The following is a 21,299-nucleotide window of genomic DNA, read 5'->3' as shown; positions in this document are numbered from 1 at the left end:
TTTTTAAAGTGTTGTATTTCCCATTGAGATTTCCTTTTGAGATATTACCTAACTTGATCCATATACTAGGTACTAGATTCAACTTCCAAATGGCCATATAAAATACACAGTAAATAAAGTATACCCTTTATTCTTTTAAATTTATTTAAACAATGTGTCAGACCCTGGAAACAATTTCAACATTGAGTGCCGAACAATCCAGAGAAGACTTACAGTAAGTAAGCTGATTTCCATGAAGATGTTTGATTAATATATTCACTTAGATGCATGAGTTTTAATATATTTTTTAAACTTGACTGCATTTCTTAAATAATATATCTAATTAATGGAGATTTCTTGAATATGATCACACTGAATTTAATTTCAAATAGCTTCAATAAAGAAAAAGAAAATAAATCTATCTGTAGAGATAAATTTCTAAATTTGAAGCATAAATATTTTCTCCCATTTTACTTCAAATTAATCAAGCTTATGTAGCTGTGCAGAAAACCCATTATACCAATACTTTTGTGTTCCTACTGTCAACATTTTGTAGAAAAAAAATCTCAGAAGTGTAATGAGCAATCTTATATTTTAGTTAAATCACCCAGATGTTCTCTTTTATTATAATTTTTCCCCAGGTAATAGGAAGAGCAGGTGGTTGGTTGTATGCTGGCAAAAAGAGAAAGGAATGGATGAATTTTTTCTTAAACTCTGTAAACTGTTTCCAGTCAGTTACTTTTCCAAGAGTTACTCTTCCAACAAGAACATGTATCTTTCTGAGCTGCTTAATTCCACAAAATTCTATTTTAGCCTATTTCATATCTGGACCTTTGCCACAACACAAACTGTTCTTGGTCAGTGTGTTAAAACAATGATCCAGAAACAGTGTGTTTGCATCAATTTTAACTCAAAATGTATTCTGTATCTCTTGCTAAACTGCCAACCTTGTGATTTAAACTCACTGCTCAAAACTTTGAAAATGTAAGTTTTTCTATAATCTATATATTTTTTAAAATTTTGAAGAAAATTATCTAAAAAAGAGAATAAAATCTCACTTCTAAACACATATATGTCATTTTAAATTATAAATAGCAAACATATCTGAAAATTTCCAGACTGTTCTAGCTAAACATGCTAAAAACTTTATGCTTAACTTACATGAGCAAATGCATTTATCAGAAGTATGCCATTCTGTTTATTAAGTGAGAATATACCTTTTAAGAAATGAAAAATATTTGCTACTTAGCAATAGCAAAATTAGCATTAAGTATTGATATTTGAATATGCATTAAGATCTATTTCAGCTTGTGTTTCTAATTATCTTACATCTGTACTCTGCAAAGAGCTCTTCTTTCTCTGGGAGAATGATAATAGTTGAGATGAGTGGAGTTTTTCTCTGAAACCAAAGAAAGAAGGAAGGAAGGAAAGAAGGAAGAAAAAAAGAAAGAAAAGAAGAAGGAAAAAGAGAGAAAGGAGGGAGGAAAGGAGGAAAAAGGGAGGAAAGAAAGGAAGGAACAAAGGAAAGAAGGAAGTGGGGAAAGAAGGAATAATTAACAATATAAGTTGGAGGTAATAAATTTTGCCCTTAAAGGCACTGTGAACCATAAGGTAACAGCTGTTCAACTCTGTTTTATAGCACAAAAGCAGCCATAGGCAACTTGTAAACAAATATATGTGGCTGTGTTCCAATAAAGCTTTGTTTACAAAAGCAGGTTATGGGCAGGATTTGATCCACAGGCCATTGTTTGTCAGTCTCAGGTATATGTGAATATATGATAGAGATTTTCATATAGTTAATGCTGAATATATTTTGAATGAATGACATTGGTTAATAGTATTTTACTTTTTGCATATATTAATTACTTAAGCTGACACATATTCCATTGATCTTATGATCCTTTATATCTCCTTAATTTTTCTCATGGAAAAAAAATTATAAAAACGTTTCCAAGTTAAAAAAAATAAATTTATAGAAAAAATTGAAGTATAAAATGTTGAAATGTAAGTAACAAGGGAAATAGATAAATTTCTGTGTATTATAAATTCTTAATAAATAATTCAGGTCAAATGTATTAAAAGACCATCTTCATTTGTTCTGTCATTTGAAGATACTGATTTCAGCGTAATAAACACTTAGGATCTACTGTATTTCTGAAATTGACTTAAAATGCATTTCCTAAGAAAAAATAATGGTTAAATGCAGTTTTATTGTCATCTTAACCTCAAGGTTTTTTTTTTATTTCTTTATGTTTAATTTTCTGTCAAAAATATGTTTAATACTTGTTTATTCTTATTTTCTACCTCGGAAAATCATTTTATTCAAGAAAGGCTATGAGCAGACATCACATATATAAGTGTAAAAGAAAGAAAAATAGAAAGGTGAACATTCTAAAACTATAATTACTATTAATTCTCTACAAAGTAGAAAATCACATTTTTATTTTCTCTTTTCTTCATTTAAAATTAAGTTATGAGCTTACTTTAAGTACAGTTGACACTTGAACAATGAGAGAGTTAGGAGTGCCAATCCCCAAACACTTAAAAATTTATATATAAATTTTGGCCTCCCCAAAACTTAACTACTAGTAACAACTACTGTTGACTGAAATCCTTAGTGATAACAGAAACTACTAACACATATTTTGTATGTTACATGTATTATATAGTGTATTCTTACAATAAAGTAAGCTAGAAAAAAATAAAATGTTATTAATAAAATAATAAAGAAGAGACAATACATTTACAGTACTATACTGTATTTATCGATCTTGTAAATTTGCAGGCTGTTTACAGGATGAATTGTCTGTCAATATCTACATCAATATTGTCTTATATGACATAAAACACTATAAGTGTTATAAGTATTACTAACATTAGACATCAAGGATAATGTGAAAGGATAATGTGAAAAAATTTATATTTATTTACAGGTATAATGATTCATTTGTTGATAACAAACAAGCAGCAATATGATTGCCTTATGGTAGCCTACTGTAATAGATGTTTCAGAGTAGCCTACCCTATACACTAATGAATTAATCATTATAAAACTTTTATGTCATACAGGAATACAGTCATATTCATAATACAATATTGGAAACATTTCATGTTAAAAAAAACACTTACCTGTGATAATAGGATGACATTCACTTTCTCCAATTATGAGAGGGAGAGAGGCATACTGTAGGGTAACACAATTATTTTAAAAAAGTTATAAAACACTAAGAAAACTAACACATTATTAATTTATATTAAATATCAGTCACTTTATGCCCATGTAAGGATAGATTGGTATCTACATATATTTTATGCATTAATGGCATACCTTTTTCTTAATTTTTTGATATTTCTAAGCTATGCAGTCAATTTGCGAGTTTTTTCAAATTGTTGCAGATTTCCAAAAAAATTTCAATATATTTATTGAAAATACACTACATATGAGTAGACCCACTCAGTTCAAGCCCATGTTGTTCAAGGGCCAACTGTAATTAACATAATAGTTATTGGATATTAGGATTTAATAGCGATGACTCAGTTATTTATCAAAGATTTTTTCACAGTTGTACTGATACTGTTATTCATCTCAATGAACAGCATGTTTTGTTCTTGAGTATGCAGCATTATGGCTTAACACTGTCTCAGGTGAAAGTAGAAAAAAATAATTTTGAAACTTGTGCATTGTCTTCAGGAGTTGGCAAGTCATCTGACATGAAAATTCTTTACATTCACACTGCAAATGCCATGCTTTTCTATTTAGGTGAACATTGATTCTCTTCTAAATTAAAAACAAAACCAACTAGAAGTTATAAAGAAAAAGTTTTCACAGATAAATTAAGCTATGATTGTCTAACATTATATTTTAGAAAAATCACATGCTGAAACATTAACAATTGCATAAACATAAAGTCAGTGAGTCTATACTTGTATATTGTAGTAGGTGAGATTCACATTTATTATTTTCTGTAGAGCAAATTATGTTTTAATGCTATCTTAAATAATTCATTCTTTTCCTATTGATTTGTAATGTTACCTTTATCAAGCATAGACAAGTCTACCTTTGAGTTTATAGTCCAGACAGTGTTTTATTATTCTATTTGTCTCCTTCACATGAAAACTTCATTGATTCAATTATTATCGCTTCGGATTATGTGAGTATGCAGGTAAAACCTGTGTGCATCTGTGTGTGTGTGCGCGTAGGTACGTAGTTATATATATATAGCCATGTATATATATGCCTGTAAGATAAAAATTACTTCTTATTCTTCTTTGAAAAAATCAAGTTATTTATGGAATTGTCTGTATCTATATATCAGAATAATTCTATGAAATTTATATATAAATATCATGAATATTTTCCAGTGTATTCAGTTACTTTACCATATATGTTTTTTAATTATAAATATTTTTCGTAGAATTATTTTGCATTATTGCGTATAAAAATTTTTTAAAACAATCTTTACTGCAAATATATTTTTTCCTAAATTTTCTAATTAGATATCACATGAGAAGAAAATTGCTATTGATTTTTGTAGGTTGAGCCTGTAGCTAGCATATGTGCTACACTGTGTAATTATTTATTCATTCACTTGCTTCTCTAAGTAGGTTATTGTTTCACCTATAAATGACAGTATTTTCTCCCTTTTTATCTTTATGACACTAATTCATTATTCTTGCTTTATATCATTATCTATAGACTATATCATTGGCCAGGATCAATAATTATCTCTGTTCATTATTCTTACAGTCTAAAGTGATTCACTCTCATCCTGTTTGAGTATAGCTACAGGTATCTTCAATGTTGACTATGTACATACTAGATAATACTTTAGTATGCCCTCATATTGGAGAGTGACATGATATTCCTGTTTCAATTGTTTCCAAGCAACAGATAACAGAGGACTGTGATTCCATAAAAAATGAAAAACAAGCAAGGTGCCCAAAAATTACACTGTTGTCTGCCTGGAAGCACTTTATAGACTGCAGCACAGTCAGAACCAAGCAGAGAACTAAGTTTATAAACAGAGTTTGAATACTGGAGGCTGAGGCAACTGGAATTCATGGGGCAGAGTAATTAAAAAGTAATGCATAACAAACAGAGCTCCACAAGTCTGAACATGCAGTCCCTTGCCTCTGCTGGGACTAAACATTAAGTTGAAACTCCTTGAGACCAGCAAAGGTATATAGAGGTGTTGTAAACTAAAAAATTCTAAAATGTCACACAAGTTTCAGAGACATTCAGGTGTCAATGTGCAGTAAAGATACTCCTTGACTTTTAGGAAAGACTTCCGGAAGGATCAACGTAGTAGAAGAACTAAACTGGTCCAAAAATAAAGGTTAATACTGATCTGTACCCACAAATTTAAAAATGTCATAAGTGTATCAAGCTTCTCTTCAAATAGCTTAATTGCCTGCCTAAGTATATTTCAAAACTTCTAGAAGACAACATAATGAGAAACTCAAAATGTGGCAATGTCTGTCATTAAGATTACTAGATATGTATTAAAATCAGGTTAATGTAACCTTACGACAAATATTAGTCAATAGAAACACATCTTGAAAAGGCAGTGATGTTTTAATCAACAATTTTTAAAGGTTATTATAAATATGTTTCAAATATTTAAAGAAAAATATTAGGAGAGTAGTAAAAGCATTTTAAAAAGAACTTTGAAAGATAGAAAACACAATAAGCTTTATTTTAAAAATTACTAAATTGGCTAAAAATTACTAAATGAGCATATTGGACTCTGTGAAATAAAAGAAAATATGAAGGCACAGCCATACAAATCTATATATAATGTGAGCTTTCCAATATGATAGAGTTAGTTGCACCAAGCCATATTTCAGGTACTCAGTAACCACATGTGGTTTTGAAACACTGCTTTATATAGTGCATATTACAAAACGTTTCTATTATTGCAGAGTCCTGTTGGAAAATGATGATCTGCACTAACGCACAGAGAGAAAATGTCCAAAGTAAATAAATGCATAAATAAAGCCAGGGTCTCAGTGTCCCATAGGACAATATCAAGTAGTCTGACATACATGTAATCACATCCCCAAGGGTGTTGATAGGCAGAAAAATATTTAAGATAAAATAGCCTAAAATATTCTAAATATGATGACTACTATAATCTGCATATCTAAAATATTAACAAATTTAAGCAAGATAATTAAACAGACATCTATAGCAAGGAATACCATAACCTAAACCAGTAAATATTAATATAGGAGAAAATTGTAAAAGCATTCAAATTAAAAAAGAAAAAGAAAAAAAAAAACGAATCCATTGCCTGCCTACCAAAGGGAATTAAAAACAACAATAACAGCGTCACAAACTTCTAGTCAAACACAATGCTAGCCAGAACATATTGGAACAATATATTTATAAATTTATTTAACAAACTGAAAAAAAAAAGAGTTGGGAGTCAAGGAGGGAACCTCTCCAAATTAGAATTCCATACCCTGGAAAGATCTTTCAGTAATGAAGTAAAAACAAACAAACAAAAAACAGCGGATGGGGTTTTTCTCCAGTAGACAAATACAATGTAAATAAATATAAAATAATTTCTTATGGCAAAGAAAAATGACAACATATGAAACAAATTTTTAAAATGTATTTCACCAGAAATGCTAGGTGTGGGGGTAAATATATACACTTTATTTTCCTTTTGTAAAATTACTTTATGAAATAAGGACATTAAACAGGTAACCATCATCTTAAGCTATTTTCTGTTGACAAATCCTGTAACAGAGATAGTATGAGCTTATTTGACTTTTTAAAGCCTAAGTACAATAAAAGTTGTATGCCTGCATTGTATTTAATATTGATAGCTCTAAAGATATGCTTATTTTAATTAAACCAGGAAACTTAAACTAGCTTTTATTTATCTAATAGTATCCTAGATCAGGTGAACTTGAAAAACATTTAGATTAGTTTTCATATTTCTGAGAGTAGACTTGATTTATGTAATGCTTTTGAGGGAAGCCAATTAAATAGATCTCTTGAATGAATGAACTTTGGTAATTCCACTCAGAGGTAGAAAAATATCACACATTTGTAACATACATAGATAGACATACATAGACATACAGGCAGACACAAATAGAGATTTATAGCTTTTGTTTTAAAATTTTAGCAATGAGATGTGTATGACAATGCAAAACTCACAAGTTTATAAAAGAACAGTTATATCTGAATTGTGTTTCTGGCGGAAGGAATAATTTAAGGTTACCTGCTCAAATGGGCTAAAGCTTTTCATTAATATTTGTGAAACAGACATTTTAAGTTCTTTCTTAGTCCTGATTTTCAAAATTGCCTATTTATTTTTCCTTCTGATAAGAATTACCTTTGTTCCTAGAGAAAGCCAGATAGAATATGTTTACCTAAAACAAATAGAGTGCCAGATACTTCCACAGCAAAGATGGGTTTATTTGGGATTAGCAGAGAATAGCAATTTGGGGTCTGCAGCCATGAAAATCAAGTTTCTAAAGGGGAAGGGAAGGAGAACATTTTAATAGAAGGAAAAGGAAGGTGGGATGGCTGTAGTAAAAAAAAAAAAAAAAAAAAAAAATGCAAACAAAAAAAGAGTCCATGGCTTTTCTTGGCCAAATTGTTGCCAGGAAATAAGAGGGGTCTTTCTTCTTCCTGTTGGGCTCTGCTGTCATCACAGGGAGAGAGAGAGTTTTGATACTCAGACTCTGATTGAGGTTTCTGTTTATTAATTTTTTTCACAAATACATCTTAAAATCACAGAAAAAAAATTCAGATTTCACCAAGAAGGTGAAATTTTTATTCCCTAAGTCCAGATGTTTATAATAATTCCAAGTCTTTTGAGATGAATAAGGGGAGATTTTGAAACTGGTAAAAAGCATAAGTAGCCTTTGAATTGTTTCTAGAGCTACATTTCTGTTTTAAGACTTGATTTATAAAACAAATGCAGTTGTTTTTTACTTCCTCAAAGTGTTACTACAAAAGGGAAAGGGAAAAGACCCCCGTTCTTGTCATATCCGAAAGATAAGATTTCAGACAGGTGACAGTGTGTTGTGTAGTGAAAGATTTTAAAGGATTTATTTAGAAAAGGAAAAATATACCTCCAGGAATGGGAGGCGGGCTGATCCAAGGAAGGGTAGCCGTGGTCTTTGCTCTTTCTCTTATACCCTTGCTTAAAGGTGGTCTTTTGATTCATTGACGGCTTTTGTCCCTGGAATGCCTAGTCATGTTTGTTCCCTTTGAACATGTCCTTACCCATGGTGCACACAGAAAAACCCATGGGGGTCGGGGGGAGGCTAAACCGCAATAGCATTATATTACAGTAAGCACTGGGTTATGTCTGATTAAGTCCTCACTACCAAGCAGTTGCTGCTGTTGAGTTCTAAATGGTTTCTTGCTGGCACTCATTTAGAAGAACTAAAGCCCCTTTATGCTGGAGGCAGGCATAATGCCATCTTCTGGCCCATCTTCCCTCTCTTCCACCTATCAGCCTGGTGCCCCCACTTATCTAACTACCTAACAGAAGAATCAGGTTGCAACCTGAAGGCTGTCAAGAAGCAGAAACACTCATGAAGCTATATTACCCTCAGTTTACTTCTTTGTATTGGGATAAAAATCTTCAACTGCCATGGAATTCAAAAGATTCCTATGTTCTAGACTTAGAGATGTATGTCTTTGGAAAGTGTAATCCTTCCACAGAAGCTTCAGAAAGATTTTATTTCTTTTTGACTACAAATTTTAATTTTAGTTTAGGAGAGAAGATCTAAAAAAGTTCCAATACCAGGTTTTGAATTATCAGCTTCTAGTTTGGCCACTTCTGACCACAGAGCTACTTACAAAACAAAACAGAAATATCCTTTTGAATATCTTGTCAGGTTTCAGCCAGGACAGACAGTAAATCTGAATTTGGAAAGGGAAGGACAAAGTGAAATTTTAACTTTCTCTCTAGACCAGGCCCCGAGAAAGAACTCTGGCAGAGCTGAGTTTGATAAGAATTCTCATTCTTTATTGGCTTCTGCCAGTTTTCCCAGGATGCGGTCTGCAGGCTCTGAAGAGTGGAGTGTCCTAGTAGGTCTCATCCTGGTCACCAGAAACTATAGAGGAGGAAAAATAATTTTCACTCTACATTTTATGGTGAATACTTTAAGATCCCTTTTTTTCTAGGGTACTTCATAAATGGGCAAGCTTATCTAGGTTAAAATTTTCCACTGTGGCTACTTCTGTTCAAGATTATCTTTGTAAGATTAACGTACTTGCTCAGGCTTTCACCTGAGACTTCACTTTGGTGCAGTCCAACTTGAGTCAGAGCCAGTTCATGGATCCATTCTGGCTTTAAGTTAGACCCAGTTTGACTTTGGTGGTTTCCAGACCCAGTCTGGGGAGTGGGGGAGTGCTCAAATAAAGTCTGAAAGTTCATAGTGCAAAAACTCTGGTGCCAGGAACTGAGAGGGACTGACCCACCAGCTCGGGGGCAGGGATAAAGCAGTGAACTCAAGGGGCTTAACAGGTACGTCCACTCCCTGCTTGTCTGGGGTGTCTGGGATCTCCTTCGGTTCTCTCTTCTAACATCAGAACTGTTAAATGATTAACTGAGGCATATTAAAAATTTTAAGAGTTTATATAAACAAAAATCAATTCAAATCCAGCAGTATCCATCCAGGCAGACAGAAACTCTGAGGAGCTACACAAATGAGATTTTTATAGACAAGAGGAAGCGAGAAGACAATTATACTAGGCAAAAAAGAGGATTGGTTATTTCAAGGTTACTTTCATTTAGGGGATAGCAGGGGTGTATCAGGTAGATTACCTAACTACTGCTGATTGGGTGATTCCTGATTGACTGCTTCAAGATTCCATTTACAGGAGAGTGAGAACTGTAATTAAGTGAAGTCTCGGTTTGAGGACATGGGGTTTAGCATAAATGACTCCATTTTGGATATGTCATCTTGTTTGTTAGCACTGTTAACATTAATAAATAATCATAGGTTCAGATAAAATGCTAATTGCCATTTTTAGATTATTCAATTACCTATTGGAAAGTATGATAATGACAACATTTCATTTTCATCTCCATAAATGTCATCCCATTTTTAAAAGTCTGCAATTCTAAATGGATGTAAAGAGGCACAATTATGATAGTCCAAATGTAAGATATAATTTGAATATGTATGATTGTGATTAACTTAAGCAAGTGTTTTAATTATTTCAGAAAAACATATTTTCATTTTTTTCTTCATCAAGGGCAGAAGGATGCATTACTATTTCTCACTTTAGGCCAAGTGGTTTATCGTCAACATACCACTTCCTCCTTTAAAAAATATGTATTTCCTTTGTCCTGTTTCCTGTTTCCATCTCACCCTTTACCATCCTAGGCAACCATTCTAATGCTTTTGGTAGTTATACTTTTGAGTGTATATGTTTTGTACAACATGTGGCTGTTGTCTTTAATTTATATAAATGGAATCATAAAATAACTATTTTTTAAGGTTTTTTTCTTCCCACTTGGCACTGTTTTATGTCCATCCATGTAGTTTTATGTCCATTACTTCTAGTTGTCAATTAGTATTTCACAGCATTGTTCAACAAAAAAATTCATGATACTTGTAAAGATGATAAAACAGACTTTATTCAAAGTGGAGTATTGTGATAGGTGTAGGCACCACTGCCATGAATGAGAGAGTTTGGGCTCAACTCCAAATACCAGGAAGAGTGGGAATTTATAGCCAAGATGCTATGAGTGAGGGTAAATGGACTGAAAATTACTGAGAAGAACCATCAGAGGTAAAGGTATGTATTGGCTAAACCAATCTAACAGGATTCCTGCTGAAGGCAGGATACTACCTGGAGAGTAGTGGAGGATTAGGAATCCAGTTAGATATTGAGGGTGATCAGATATGAAGGATGGGGGCTTCTGCTAAACTGACTTAGCATGATTCTTGCTAAAATTGAACAATGCAGAAATGAACACAAAAGTCTAAAGCTGAGGAAGAGTTGAGAAAGAACTCAAAGGAGCCTGGGTAGAGTTTGGTCAAGGGCAGACTTTGTCAGCATTCAAACATTAGGTGTGGCACCTAATTTATCTACTAGGAGAATTATTATATTAGGTGTGGACACGTAGATAACCTCTATGAAAGTAAGTAAAGGAAAACCACATTTTAAAATGGACTCGGGAAGCCCTGAAGGGGAAGCTCTCAAGCACAGAACACTCTTGCAGCCTGCGTAAGCAGCAGGAAGAAGGAAGATAAGAATGTTGCTTTTCTTCTGGTACAAGGGAGGACACTGATCAAATGGGGATTTAATCTGCTTTTAACCACCTCTTGCAGAAAATTAGCAAATCCACAACCTCAAACCGTTTTTTAATTTAATTTAATTCAAAAATTTTCTGTGTAGTCTTTTTTTTTTAATTGAAGTATACTCAGTTTACAATGTGTCAATTTCTGGTGTACAGCAAAATGTTTCAGCCATACATATATACATATATTTGTTTTAATAATTTTTTCATTATAGGTTACTACAATATATTGAATATAATTTCCTTTGCTATACAGGCAAAACTTAATTTATCTATTTTATATAAACTAGCTAATATATGCAAATCTTGAACTCCCAATTTATCCCTTCCTATCCCCACATTACACATTGGTAACCATAAGATTGTTTCCTATATCTGTGACTCTGTTTCTGTTTTGTAGGTAAATTCCTTAGTGTCTTCTTTTTTCCTTTTTTTAGATTCCACTAAAGTGATATCAAAGGATATTTTTCTTTCTCTTTCTGGCTTATATCACTCAGAATGATGGTCTCCAGGTCCATCCATGTTGCTGAATGTGGCATTATCTTATTCTCTTTAATAGCTGAGTAGTATTCTGTTGTATAAATCTACCGCAACTTCTTTATCCAGTCATCTGTTGATGGACATTTAGGTTGTTTCCATGTTATGGCTATTGTAAATAGTACTGCTGTGAACACTGAGGTGCTTGTATCTTTTTGAATTAGAGCTCCCTCTGGATATATGCCCAGGAGTGGGATTGCTGGATCATAGGGTAAGTCTATTTTTAGTTTTTTGTGGAATCTCCATACTGTTTTCCATAATGGCTGCACCAAACTACATTCCCAGCTTTGTCAATAGTATCCTTCAGTGAATGGAAGTCTTCTTTGTAGTCTTCATTTAAAAAAAAAAAAATTAATATGTTTGCGCTTTTGAGTTTTTGAGTTATCTACAAAAAAATTTTATAATTTTCTATTTCCTTATCTTGCCTCATTATACTCCTAGAACACATGATATTAATACATGATATTAAATTTATGTTAATTTTCTTATTTGTATTCTCAGTCTTTTTCTCTGTTGTAATTTAAGCTTCATGAGGGTGGAGACCTTATTTTGTTCTCCATTATATCTCTTGTCATTTAATATAAATTCAGTATGTTTTAAATAAATTAATTAGTAAATCTTCAGTTGCTAGGAAATACACACTTGTGAAGATTTGATCATACAGATACCTTGAAAGAAAATAAATGAATACCAGTCTACATTTTGAGTTCAAACTTAGAAGAGAAAACACAGTAAAGAATAAAATAATAATTAGAATCCTAACATTTAAGCATTGGTTGTTGTGACTATCATTACTACTCTTCAAAACCAAAGGGCATACTTAAAAAGAAAATTTTAAAAGTACAAAAATACTTCGTATGTATTCCATTTAAATATTTTAGTAAGTACGAAGCATCTCAAACCTAGATGAGTTAATCAGTTGCATAGAAAGTTGTTTGCTTGAATCACATGTTAAAAATATATGCAAACAATGATTTAGCCTATAAATATGATTACTTAAATAACAAAAACTTGTAAGACTTTTACATCAAAGTGTAACACAAAGTATTTATCAAAAATAATATCAAAGGGGTAAAAATATTAGAGCAAGTATTCTCTAAGAAAATTGAGCTTTAATGTATTCATAATTTCTCTTTATCCATGTTACATATACATGTTTTTTGCTTTTGTTTTTATCACTAGCTTGGGGTTTCACATTTGGAGAAGGATAAGGATCATCTTGTGTTTTCATTATAGCATGTTATCTTAAATTTTGAAAGTTAGTGATGGTCCAAAATGATTTTCAAAAACTGATTGGAAGATTCTACTACAAATCACAACCAGGGACTGGGGTTTTCTCTTGCTCTTCCCTTTCCAAAACAAAACAAAACAAAACAAAACAAACAAAATGATAAAGTGTACCTGCTTACAAAATCATTAAACCCTGACTATATGCTTTACACACTCATGAATTTGTCCAGAAAAGCACAGTAGTGTTTTTTAGAATAAAATGAAATTTAGAGACGATTTAAATCACTTGTTCTTTTTAATGATGAAGTATACTTTATCTGCAAATTCTTATCCCATTCATGTCTTCTCACATTAACCACAGTTAACTGCTTAACAGTTTATTTGTTTAAACTTAGCATCCCTTTAAAAAGAAATTCTCAGTTTTGTGATAAAAACATACTAACAAGGCATCTCTTTTATTCAGAGATATTTTTGGAGACAAGATTGTTCTATTCACCTTTAGAAATCTCTGTTAGTAAAACTATATTATACTCCAGGAAAAATAAATGAATTTAAAAAAAAATTACATCAGATGATTTAAGAGTTGTGGAGTTAACAAACTGAATTGGAATCTCAACAGTGGTTACTTACACAATGTGTTTATTTTAATTACTGATAGGTCCTTTGAGATTAACACTTAAATAAAGGGAGAAATGTTTCCTTATGTTGTGTGCCAGGAAGACTCATGAATAACACATACACATTTGCCCGCCTAGTACCTGCATTTTAATCAGTCACCTTCTGTCATGTAGTAATGCATTTATACATCTGTTATATGATTTAATTATTAGTTGCACTCCAATGAGTAATACGCATATAAAATTATAATATCTGTAATGCAAAAATTGAAAATTCAAAGAAAGATTTTTTCTTTTGTAAATGTATGTCATATTGCTCTTAAAATCTTGAGTTTAAATATAAGAATTAAGTAGTTTTTTTTTTTTTTTACCTATTCCATTCATATAAAATTCATTGTGGGCCACTCATGTTAGAGATTTAGACCCAGATATTAAACTGAGATCACACACCTTCTAATTAAATAATATTAAAAATGCAATCATTCCACTTGAATTAAAAGTTATATATTTATAGAAATATTACTTTGTATATTAGGGGATACTTATCTTTGGATTCTGTAAGCTTGCTTAAAGATACTTATCAAAAAATTAACAGTTTTTATTATTTTGAAATTATCTTCATTACAAAGCAAAAATTTATATTTGTAAAAATGTAAACAAGGGAACAGGAAAAAAAAACAGAGTTAAAAGTCTTCCTAGCCCCAACCCTACTTAACTTGGAAGGAAATTGTCCTGTCCCTTTTCTTTCAAAAAATACCTTCAAAATTTTAACAATTTGCAGCTCTGTCTCTCTATCATCCATTAGTCTGAATACATTTGGAATGATTCTAGAATACATTATATTAGGAATTACATGTTCGTGAAGCTTAAGTAGAAGTAAACCATGAAAGATGCCTGAATCTCATGGCTTTGTTTTTTTTTTTTTTTTTAGTTTATTTGTGAACTTTATTTTCTTCATGCATAATCACTTTACTAAAGTTTTATTAACCATTCCTTAGTTTATTTTTCCATAAAAAAGTATTATTTTTTCTAACATCAGGTTTGCCAATTAAAAAATGTCTACAGATGGTAGAGTGGTAATATAATCTAGTAAAGTGGCCTGGATTTATCGATTCCTGTGTTCCTATAATCTACCACATTCTTGCTCATTTTTCTCATAACACACAAAATTCTATGCAGAAATTTTATTTTTAGAGTTTTATAATGATATAGATATGAATGATTTCTCACTTTAGTCTTTTTTAAAGTCTAAAAAATAATGCAAAAAAAACCAGTTTCTACATTTTCTCTTGACCACAATGTTGAGTGCAAATTGGGAAATGGCAGTACTACGGCAAACAAGTAACTACATGTTCCATCCAAAATATGCAGCTACTATTTAGCTTCATGGAAAAATGCAGTCCCCATACTATTGGGGTTTCAATTTTTTTTTTAAGATATACTGAAGATTCTTATTTTGATTTGGAATCTATTGTGATTTTGGAAGTAAATTATAATTTATTTAAAGCACTGTGTTATCTAACAGGTACAAAATTTGATAGTGAGTTTTGCTCTCAGTTTTAAAGTTTATAGTATGATAATTCTTTTTTTAATTGAAGTATAGTTGGTTTACAATGTTATGTTATATTCTGATGTACAGCATAGTGATTCTGTCATATATACATGTATATACATATTCCTTTTCATATTTTTTTCATTATAAGCTATTATAAGGTATTGAATATAGTTCTCTGCACTGTAGAGTAGAACTTTGTTATTTATTTATTTTATATATCTGCAAATTCCAAACTCCCAATTTATCTCTCCACCCACCCCTTTTCCCCCTGGTAATCATAAGTTTGTTTTCTATGTTTGTGAGTCTGCTTCTATTTCGTAAATAAGTTCATTTGTGTCATGTTTTTTAGATTCCACATATAAATGATATCATATGGTATTCTTCTTTTTCTTTCTGGCTTACCTTACTTAGTATGACAACCTCCAAGTCCATCCATGTTGCTGCAAATGGCATTATTTACTCTTTTTTGTGGCTAAGTAGTTTTCCATTGTATATATGTATATACCACAGCTGCTTTTTTTTTTCAGCTTTTATTTTTTTGATTTTTTTCTGCTTGTATCATATATTTTACTTGTAGAATCCTGCAATTTTCCTTTCCTTTTTTTTGTTGTTGAATTTTAGTCAGCTTAGAATGTTGTGTCAGTTTTACCTCAACTTCTTTTTCTAATCATCTGTCAGTGGACATTTAGGTTGCCTATTGTAAAGAGTGCTTCTATGAGTACATGTAAATAGTGCATGTATATTTTCAAATTAGAGCTTCCTCCAGATATTTAATTTTTTAAGAGAATTAAGCCTTTATTCCCTTGTTTCACAAATAAAGATGGCTGTGTTGTATAATAATATTGTAATAGTAATGTCAATATATTTTTTAACTCCAGTTGTGTGTATCAGTATAAAACTTATATTATTCCTAGTATAGTTTAGTCTTTTTAATTCTACTGAATTTATTTTAATTTTTAAGTTGGTCAGAATTACCAAAAATATCTCAGTTAATATTGATCTTTTATTTTTGTGTATTAAATCTTATTTTCCATATATATCCCTTTTTAATATAAAATTAACTTATTTTAGAATGTACTTTGTGTTCACAGTTATCTTTATTAATATTTTAAAAAATATATGATGTACTTCTATTTTCAACTGTGATGCAGTGATTGGTAGAAACTGATACTCTTGCAGATAATAACTAAAAATGTTGGTAATAATATAACTAAAATAAAATACTTCTTTGAGTCATTGGAGAACTTTTGAGGAAGTCATAATTTAATGAGACCAAAATATCTTAGAAAACCAATGCACATGGAGTGTATATGCTGATTTTAGTTTGACTCCATGTGCCAAGCTGCAGGGAAAAAAAGCTATAGAGTCGGAGTTGCCAATGAGAGGTGATAATCCAACTGAGCTTTCAGTGATAATGTGAACCAGAGCAGGGGAAAAAAAAAAGGGGTGGGGGGATCTTAGACTTGCCAAAGTAGCAGGCTTGATTGACCTAGATCTTAGATTTTAGGGATATGGGAAGCACAGAAAGATGTGGAGAACATACCAGTCTGAGTTTTTTCTCTCAAAGATGTTTAAGTCTAGACATTAAAAACATGAAAAGAGGTCAGATTTCTGCTTCTATGAAGACAAAGTAGACATAATTTTCCCACTTCTTCAGCAATGAACAATCTTGGAATTTATACATTAACACAAACTTGCAATGTCTCTGAAAGTTGGACAGACCAGCTAAAGGACCTAGGACCCAAGCAATAACATAGAGATAAATTTCCTGAATTGGATATTTTCCTCATATACCCTAGACTTGGAGTGGAAGAAGTGCAGCAGCCTAGAAATGCCAAAAGAGGCAGATAAAAATGACCAAATGAGAGCCTCCTTTCTCTAGTCAAAAGACAAGAAATACAAAAAACTAGCAAGACAGAAAGATTGTAGAAAAATAAATGCAAAATACCACAAAGAATTCTAGCCTCATACTCAGCCATGCCAACAAAGGCCAATTGAGAAACCTAGAACTAGTTATCCTACACTGCCCAGATGTCAAAAAAAGCTGAGTAGGGAGCTAGGGACTTCTATCCGCAGCAGGCAGTGACATAATGAGGACCTGATGGCTTTCTCAAATATGTTAATTTAGGTCAAATGGATATTCACGAGATAAAAAATGAATCTTGCACCCACCACTGACACAGTATCAATTCTAAAACAATCATAAGGGGAGGAGGGTATAGCTCAAGTGGTAGAGTGCATGCTTAGCATACACAAGGTCCTGGGACCTCCTCTAGAAACAAACAAACAAGTAAATAACCTAATTACCTCCCCCATAAATAAATAAGTAAATAAATAAATAAGCAAAAATACCTAAATGTGATGGTAAAAACAGCACCTTTTGAAAAATAATCATAGGTCAATATCTTTAGTTACTTTGAGTAGTGAACAATATATTAAATAGGACATTAAGTGTACTAACCATAAAAGAAACATCGATAAATTGAGCTACATTAATATCAAGAACTTATGTCTTCAAAAAATACCATTAAGAGAGTGATTTGGCAAACCACAGAATGAAAGAAGCTACTTGCAATACGTAAGGTTGATAATATATTCTGTGCAGAATATATAAAGAACCAAAATAAATCAATAAGGGAAAGAGCAACAACACAGTAGAAAATGAGGAGAAATAGTCCATATAATGTATCATCAAAGCTGTTGCTGTAGGCAATCAAGGCTCAATTATCTGGGACCTCTAAGAATTTTATGAGAAGTTTCCCAGAAAGTTCACCCTGACAGATTGGAAGCTGAATTGTATTTCATTCTTCTTTCAGTTAGGGAGGTAGGATTAACTGCCCCACATTTTTGGGTTGCCCTTGTATGCAGAGAGAAATAGTTCTCTTGATGGTAGAGAATTCTTTGAGGCAGCATGTGGAAAAATGCTTGGCTTTGCTTAAGACATTGTCAGTGAAAGGAGAGTTGGACCTGTCTGTAACAGCTGCATCCCAAATCAAAGATGGAGGAATGTGATATCATGAGGGCACAGAAAAAGTCTGCTGCATCATCAGTTAGGTGCATTGCTAAAAAAAAAATGAACTAAGGAGTAGAGGAAGGAACGATTTAAAAGATTACCCTGCACTTGTCTATGAAAATGGACAACTTCTATGTTTTCTGCTTTTTGGGATAGTGTAGCCATTATTTAACTATTCATGCAATGTGGCATGGTGCCTATATTAAGTCACTATTTCTATTTACCTGAATTTTATCGTGCATTATATTTATTACTACAGTTAGCATAGCTACATAAAAATTTCAAAGTAAAATTTTGATCTCAAAAGAAGATGAATATTTTGAAAAATAATATAAACTGGTATTTATTATTTGTCTAATTATGGATATATATTCAAGATATCACATAGTTCTTTTTTAACATTCCATTTTGGCTATGAAAGTGTTTAAAATATAAGACAAAATTAATGTGGAAAAAGCAATCAGTTTAACTTTTGCATTTCTTTTTACCCCAAATATAATTTTAAAATATTATAAACCATGTATGTACAGGAAGTAGAATTACAGAAAAAAATGATTTCCTAAATTCAATATATTTAGGAGATATCATTAAATTCAATTTTAGTTTCTTATGTGGATATTTTCCTCATACTTTGTTCTCTAAATAATATATTTATTAATTTCTTTTTTTCCGAATAATAACACTTGTTATAGCACCAGATGGGTATCATGGCATTTAATAAGTAAGAATTGATGCTTGAGTTTATTTTATAGCAATGACTTGAACATCATTGGAATTGAACTCATCATAAAATACTTGTATTAAAGAAACAGCCATGACATATTAGTGGTAAAAAAAAAAATACAATTTTTAGAAAATAAAGTTTAGTAAAATATTATTTTTATGTTAGAGAAACTCTGAAAATAACTTCATAAAAGAAGAAGTAATGCTAAAATGATAGATTCAATCTAACATTTGGATACATGTATGATACAAATACTTACATTGATATTTTCTGTTATGCAAAATCATTGGTTATCTGGACAAGATTTTTTTTTCCGAAGATGAAGTGATATTTACAGATGGATATACCCTTTTTGTTTATTCCAAAGCCTTTAAAATCTAAAATTTTCTTTTAAAATGTTAAGTATAATAAATTCCTATTTTATATATGTCATTATCATAGTACTCAGTTCTGCATCTGTACACAAATGTGTACTCTAGGGTCTGTGGCAAGCACTTCCCAGTACACTTACATGTATTTTCCCTATAAGGCTAGAATTATATAAGCAGGGAATTTATTTTACACATCATACTACTGAAATTTATATCTTAGCATTGATTACACATAACCACAGCTAATTGGTTAAGTGCTGTGTACTAGCTATTTAACAATTATTGTTTTGAATTTGTTTCAGTGATTCTTCAGTGTTAATAAACTCAAAACAGAAAGCAATTATGACTGAAATAATATACCAAATAGGACATATAGATGTAAGTTTTTATTTCTAAAACTTAGTAGACAAAGAAATTCTGACTACAACAGTAATTTGAGAAGACTAAATTATTTTGAAACTTTATCAAAGTCTCAACTATAAATAAATTTTTTTCAGTGATGAAAAGTCCTCAATAACGTTGATTGATCCACATTTTTAAGGGCAAAAACAGCCATATTTCAACAGAGAGTTTAGACGTTGATAAATTTATCACAAGGAAGCCTTTCTGGTATTCAACTCATACAACAGTGAAATGTTGCCTTTGTGAGAATTTACAACCATAATATGAGATTCATAGCTCATCCTTTTATTTATTGTAGATGTCTCCTGAATACTAACAAAGTTATAAATGGTGAATTAAATCACAAAAATGTAGTTTCAATTCAATCTAAGTCTTCCCTTAAAGTAAAAAACAAACAAAAAATGCTTGGAAAATGATTATCAGTAACATAATTTGATTGTATAACTTAATAATTTTATAGAAGTGAATATATATAAGGTTAAGTTACTTAACTCCATGAATCAGTTAGGATCATTGGGAAAAAGTTCTTGAGAAACTTGAGGTGTATATTTGAAATAAGAAATCTATGTGACTGTTTTTAGTGTGTGGAGCAAAGTATAGCTTTACAAAGTTTTTTGCTTTGATTATAATGTGAATCAATATGGAAATAGGTGTTGAAACATAATCTTAGGGAAAATAAATTTTATCTGTCTATTAAACTTAGATAATATGATATTGGAAAGGTCACCCTTCCTTATCAGATTAACTTGTGCCTTTTAAACAAGATTCAAACAATTTAGAATTTATACTGATTTTCTAAAATTATTTTTAAACTTCATCAAAAGTACTTAAAATAACTTTGATTTGATGCTACTACCTAAAAATCACATGTAATTAATTTAGCAATACTAAGGTCTACACCAGGAAATAGCTAAAAATATGTCTCAAGAAATATTTTACAGAAAAAAATTATGTAAATCAACTAGTTTTCTAATTTAAGATAAAAAATATTCATTGTAATCTGGCTACACTGAGACAATATTCTTTGTAATACAAATGCACAAAAGACAGAAAGCCACCTAGAATGGGAAAATGAAGTGTCTATAATTAAAATGAGAATATATTGTAATTAGATAACATGTTCTTACATATTTTAGTCATTTCATACACACATATTTTTGAAATGTCTACAATTTATGAATTGACAATAAATTCTACAATGTAAAATTTTAGATGGCACAAAAAATTGTTAAAGTGAAATGCTCTCTTAGCCACTATACACCCCAAGTACCAGATTCTCCTCCACAAATCTATTGTCATAAAAACAGAATCCAGAAATAATAATATAAAAATATATAACTTACGCTTTATAAAATGTCCACATACACAGAAATATGAAACTTGGGGAAGCAGAGGGGTGTTGTATTTTTCAGGGAAGGATGTAGGTATTAATGAATTTGGAAAGTTAATAGGAAACAACAAATATAAATATGGATCTTAAAATCTAACATAAGAAAAAACATAATATATATGATAAATAATAAAATTTAAATATTTTAAAGAAATTTTAATATATCAGATGGAAGATAAGAAGCAAGGAACAAAGG

Source organism: Camelus dromedarius, chromosome 1, assembly GCF_036321535.1.
Source record: "Camelus dromedarius isolate mCamDro1 chromosome 1, mCamDro1.pat, whole genome shotgun sequence".
Classification (NCBI taxonomy): Eukaryota; Metazoa; Chordata; class Mammalia; order Artiodactyla; family Camelidae; genus Camelus; species Camelus dromedarius.
Note: the sequence above shows the minus strand (reverse complement) of the source record.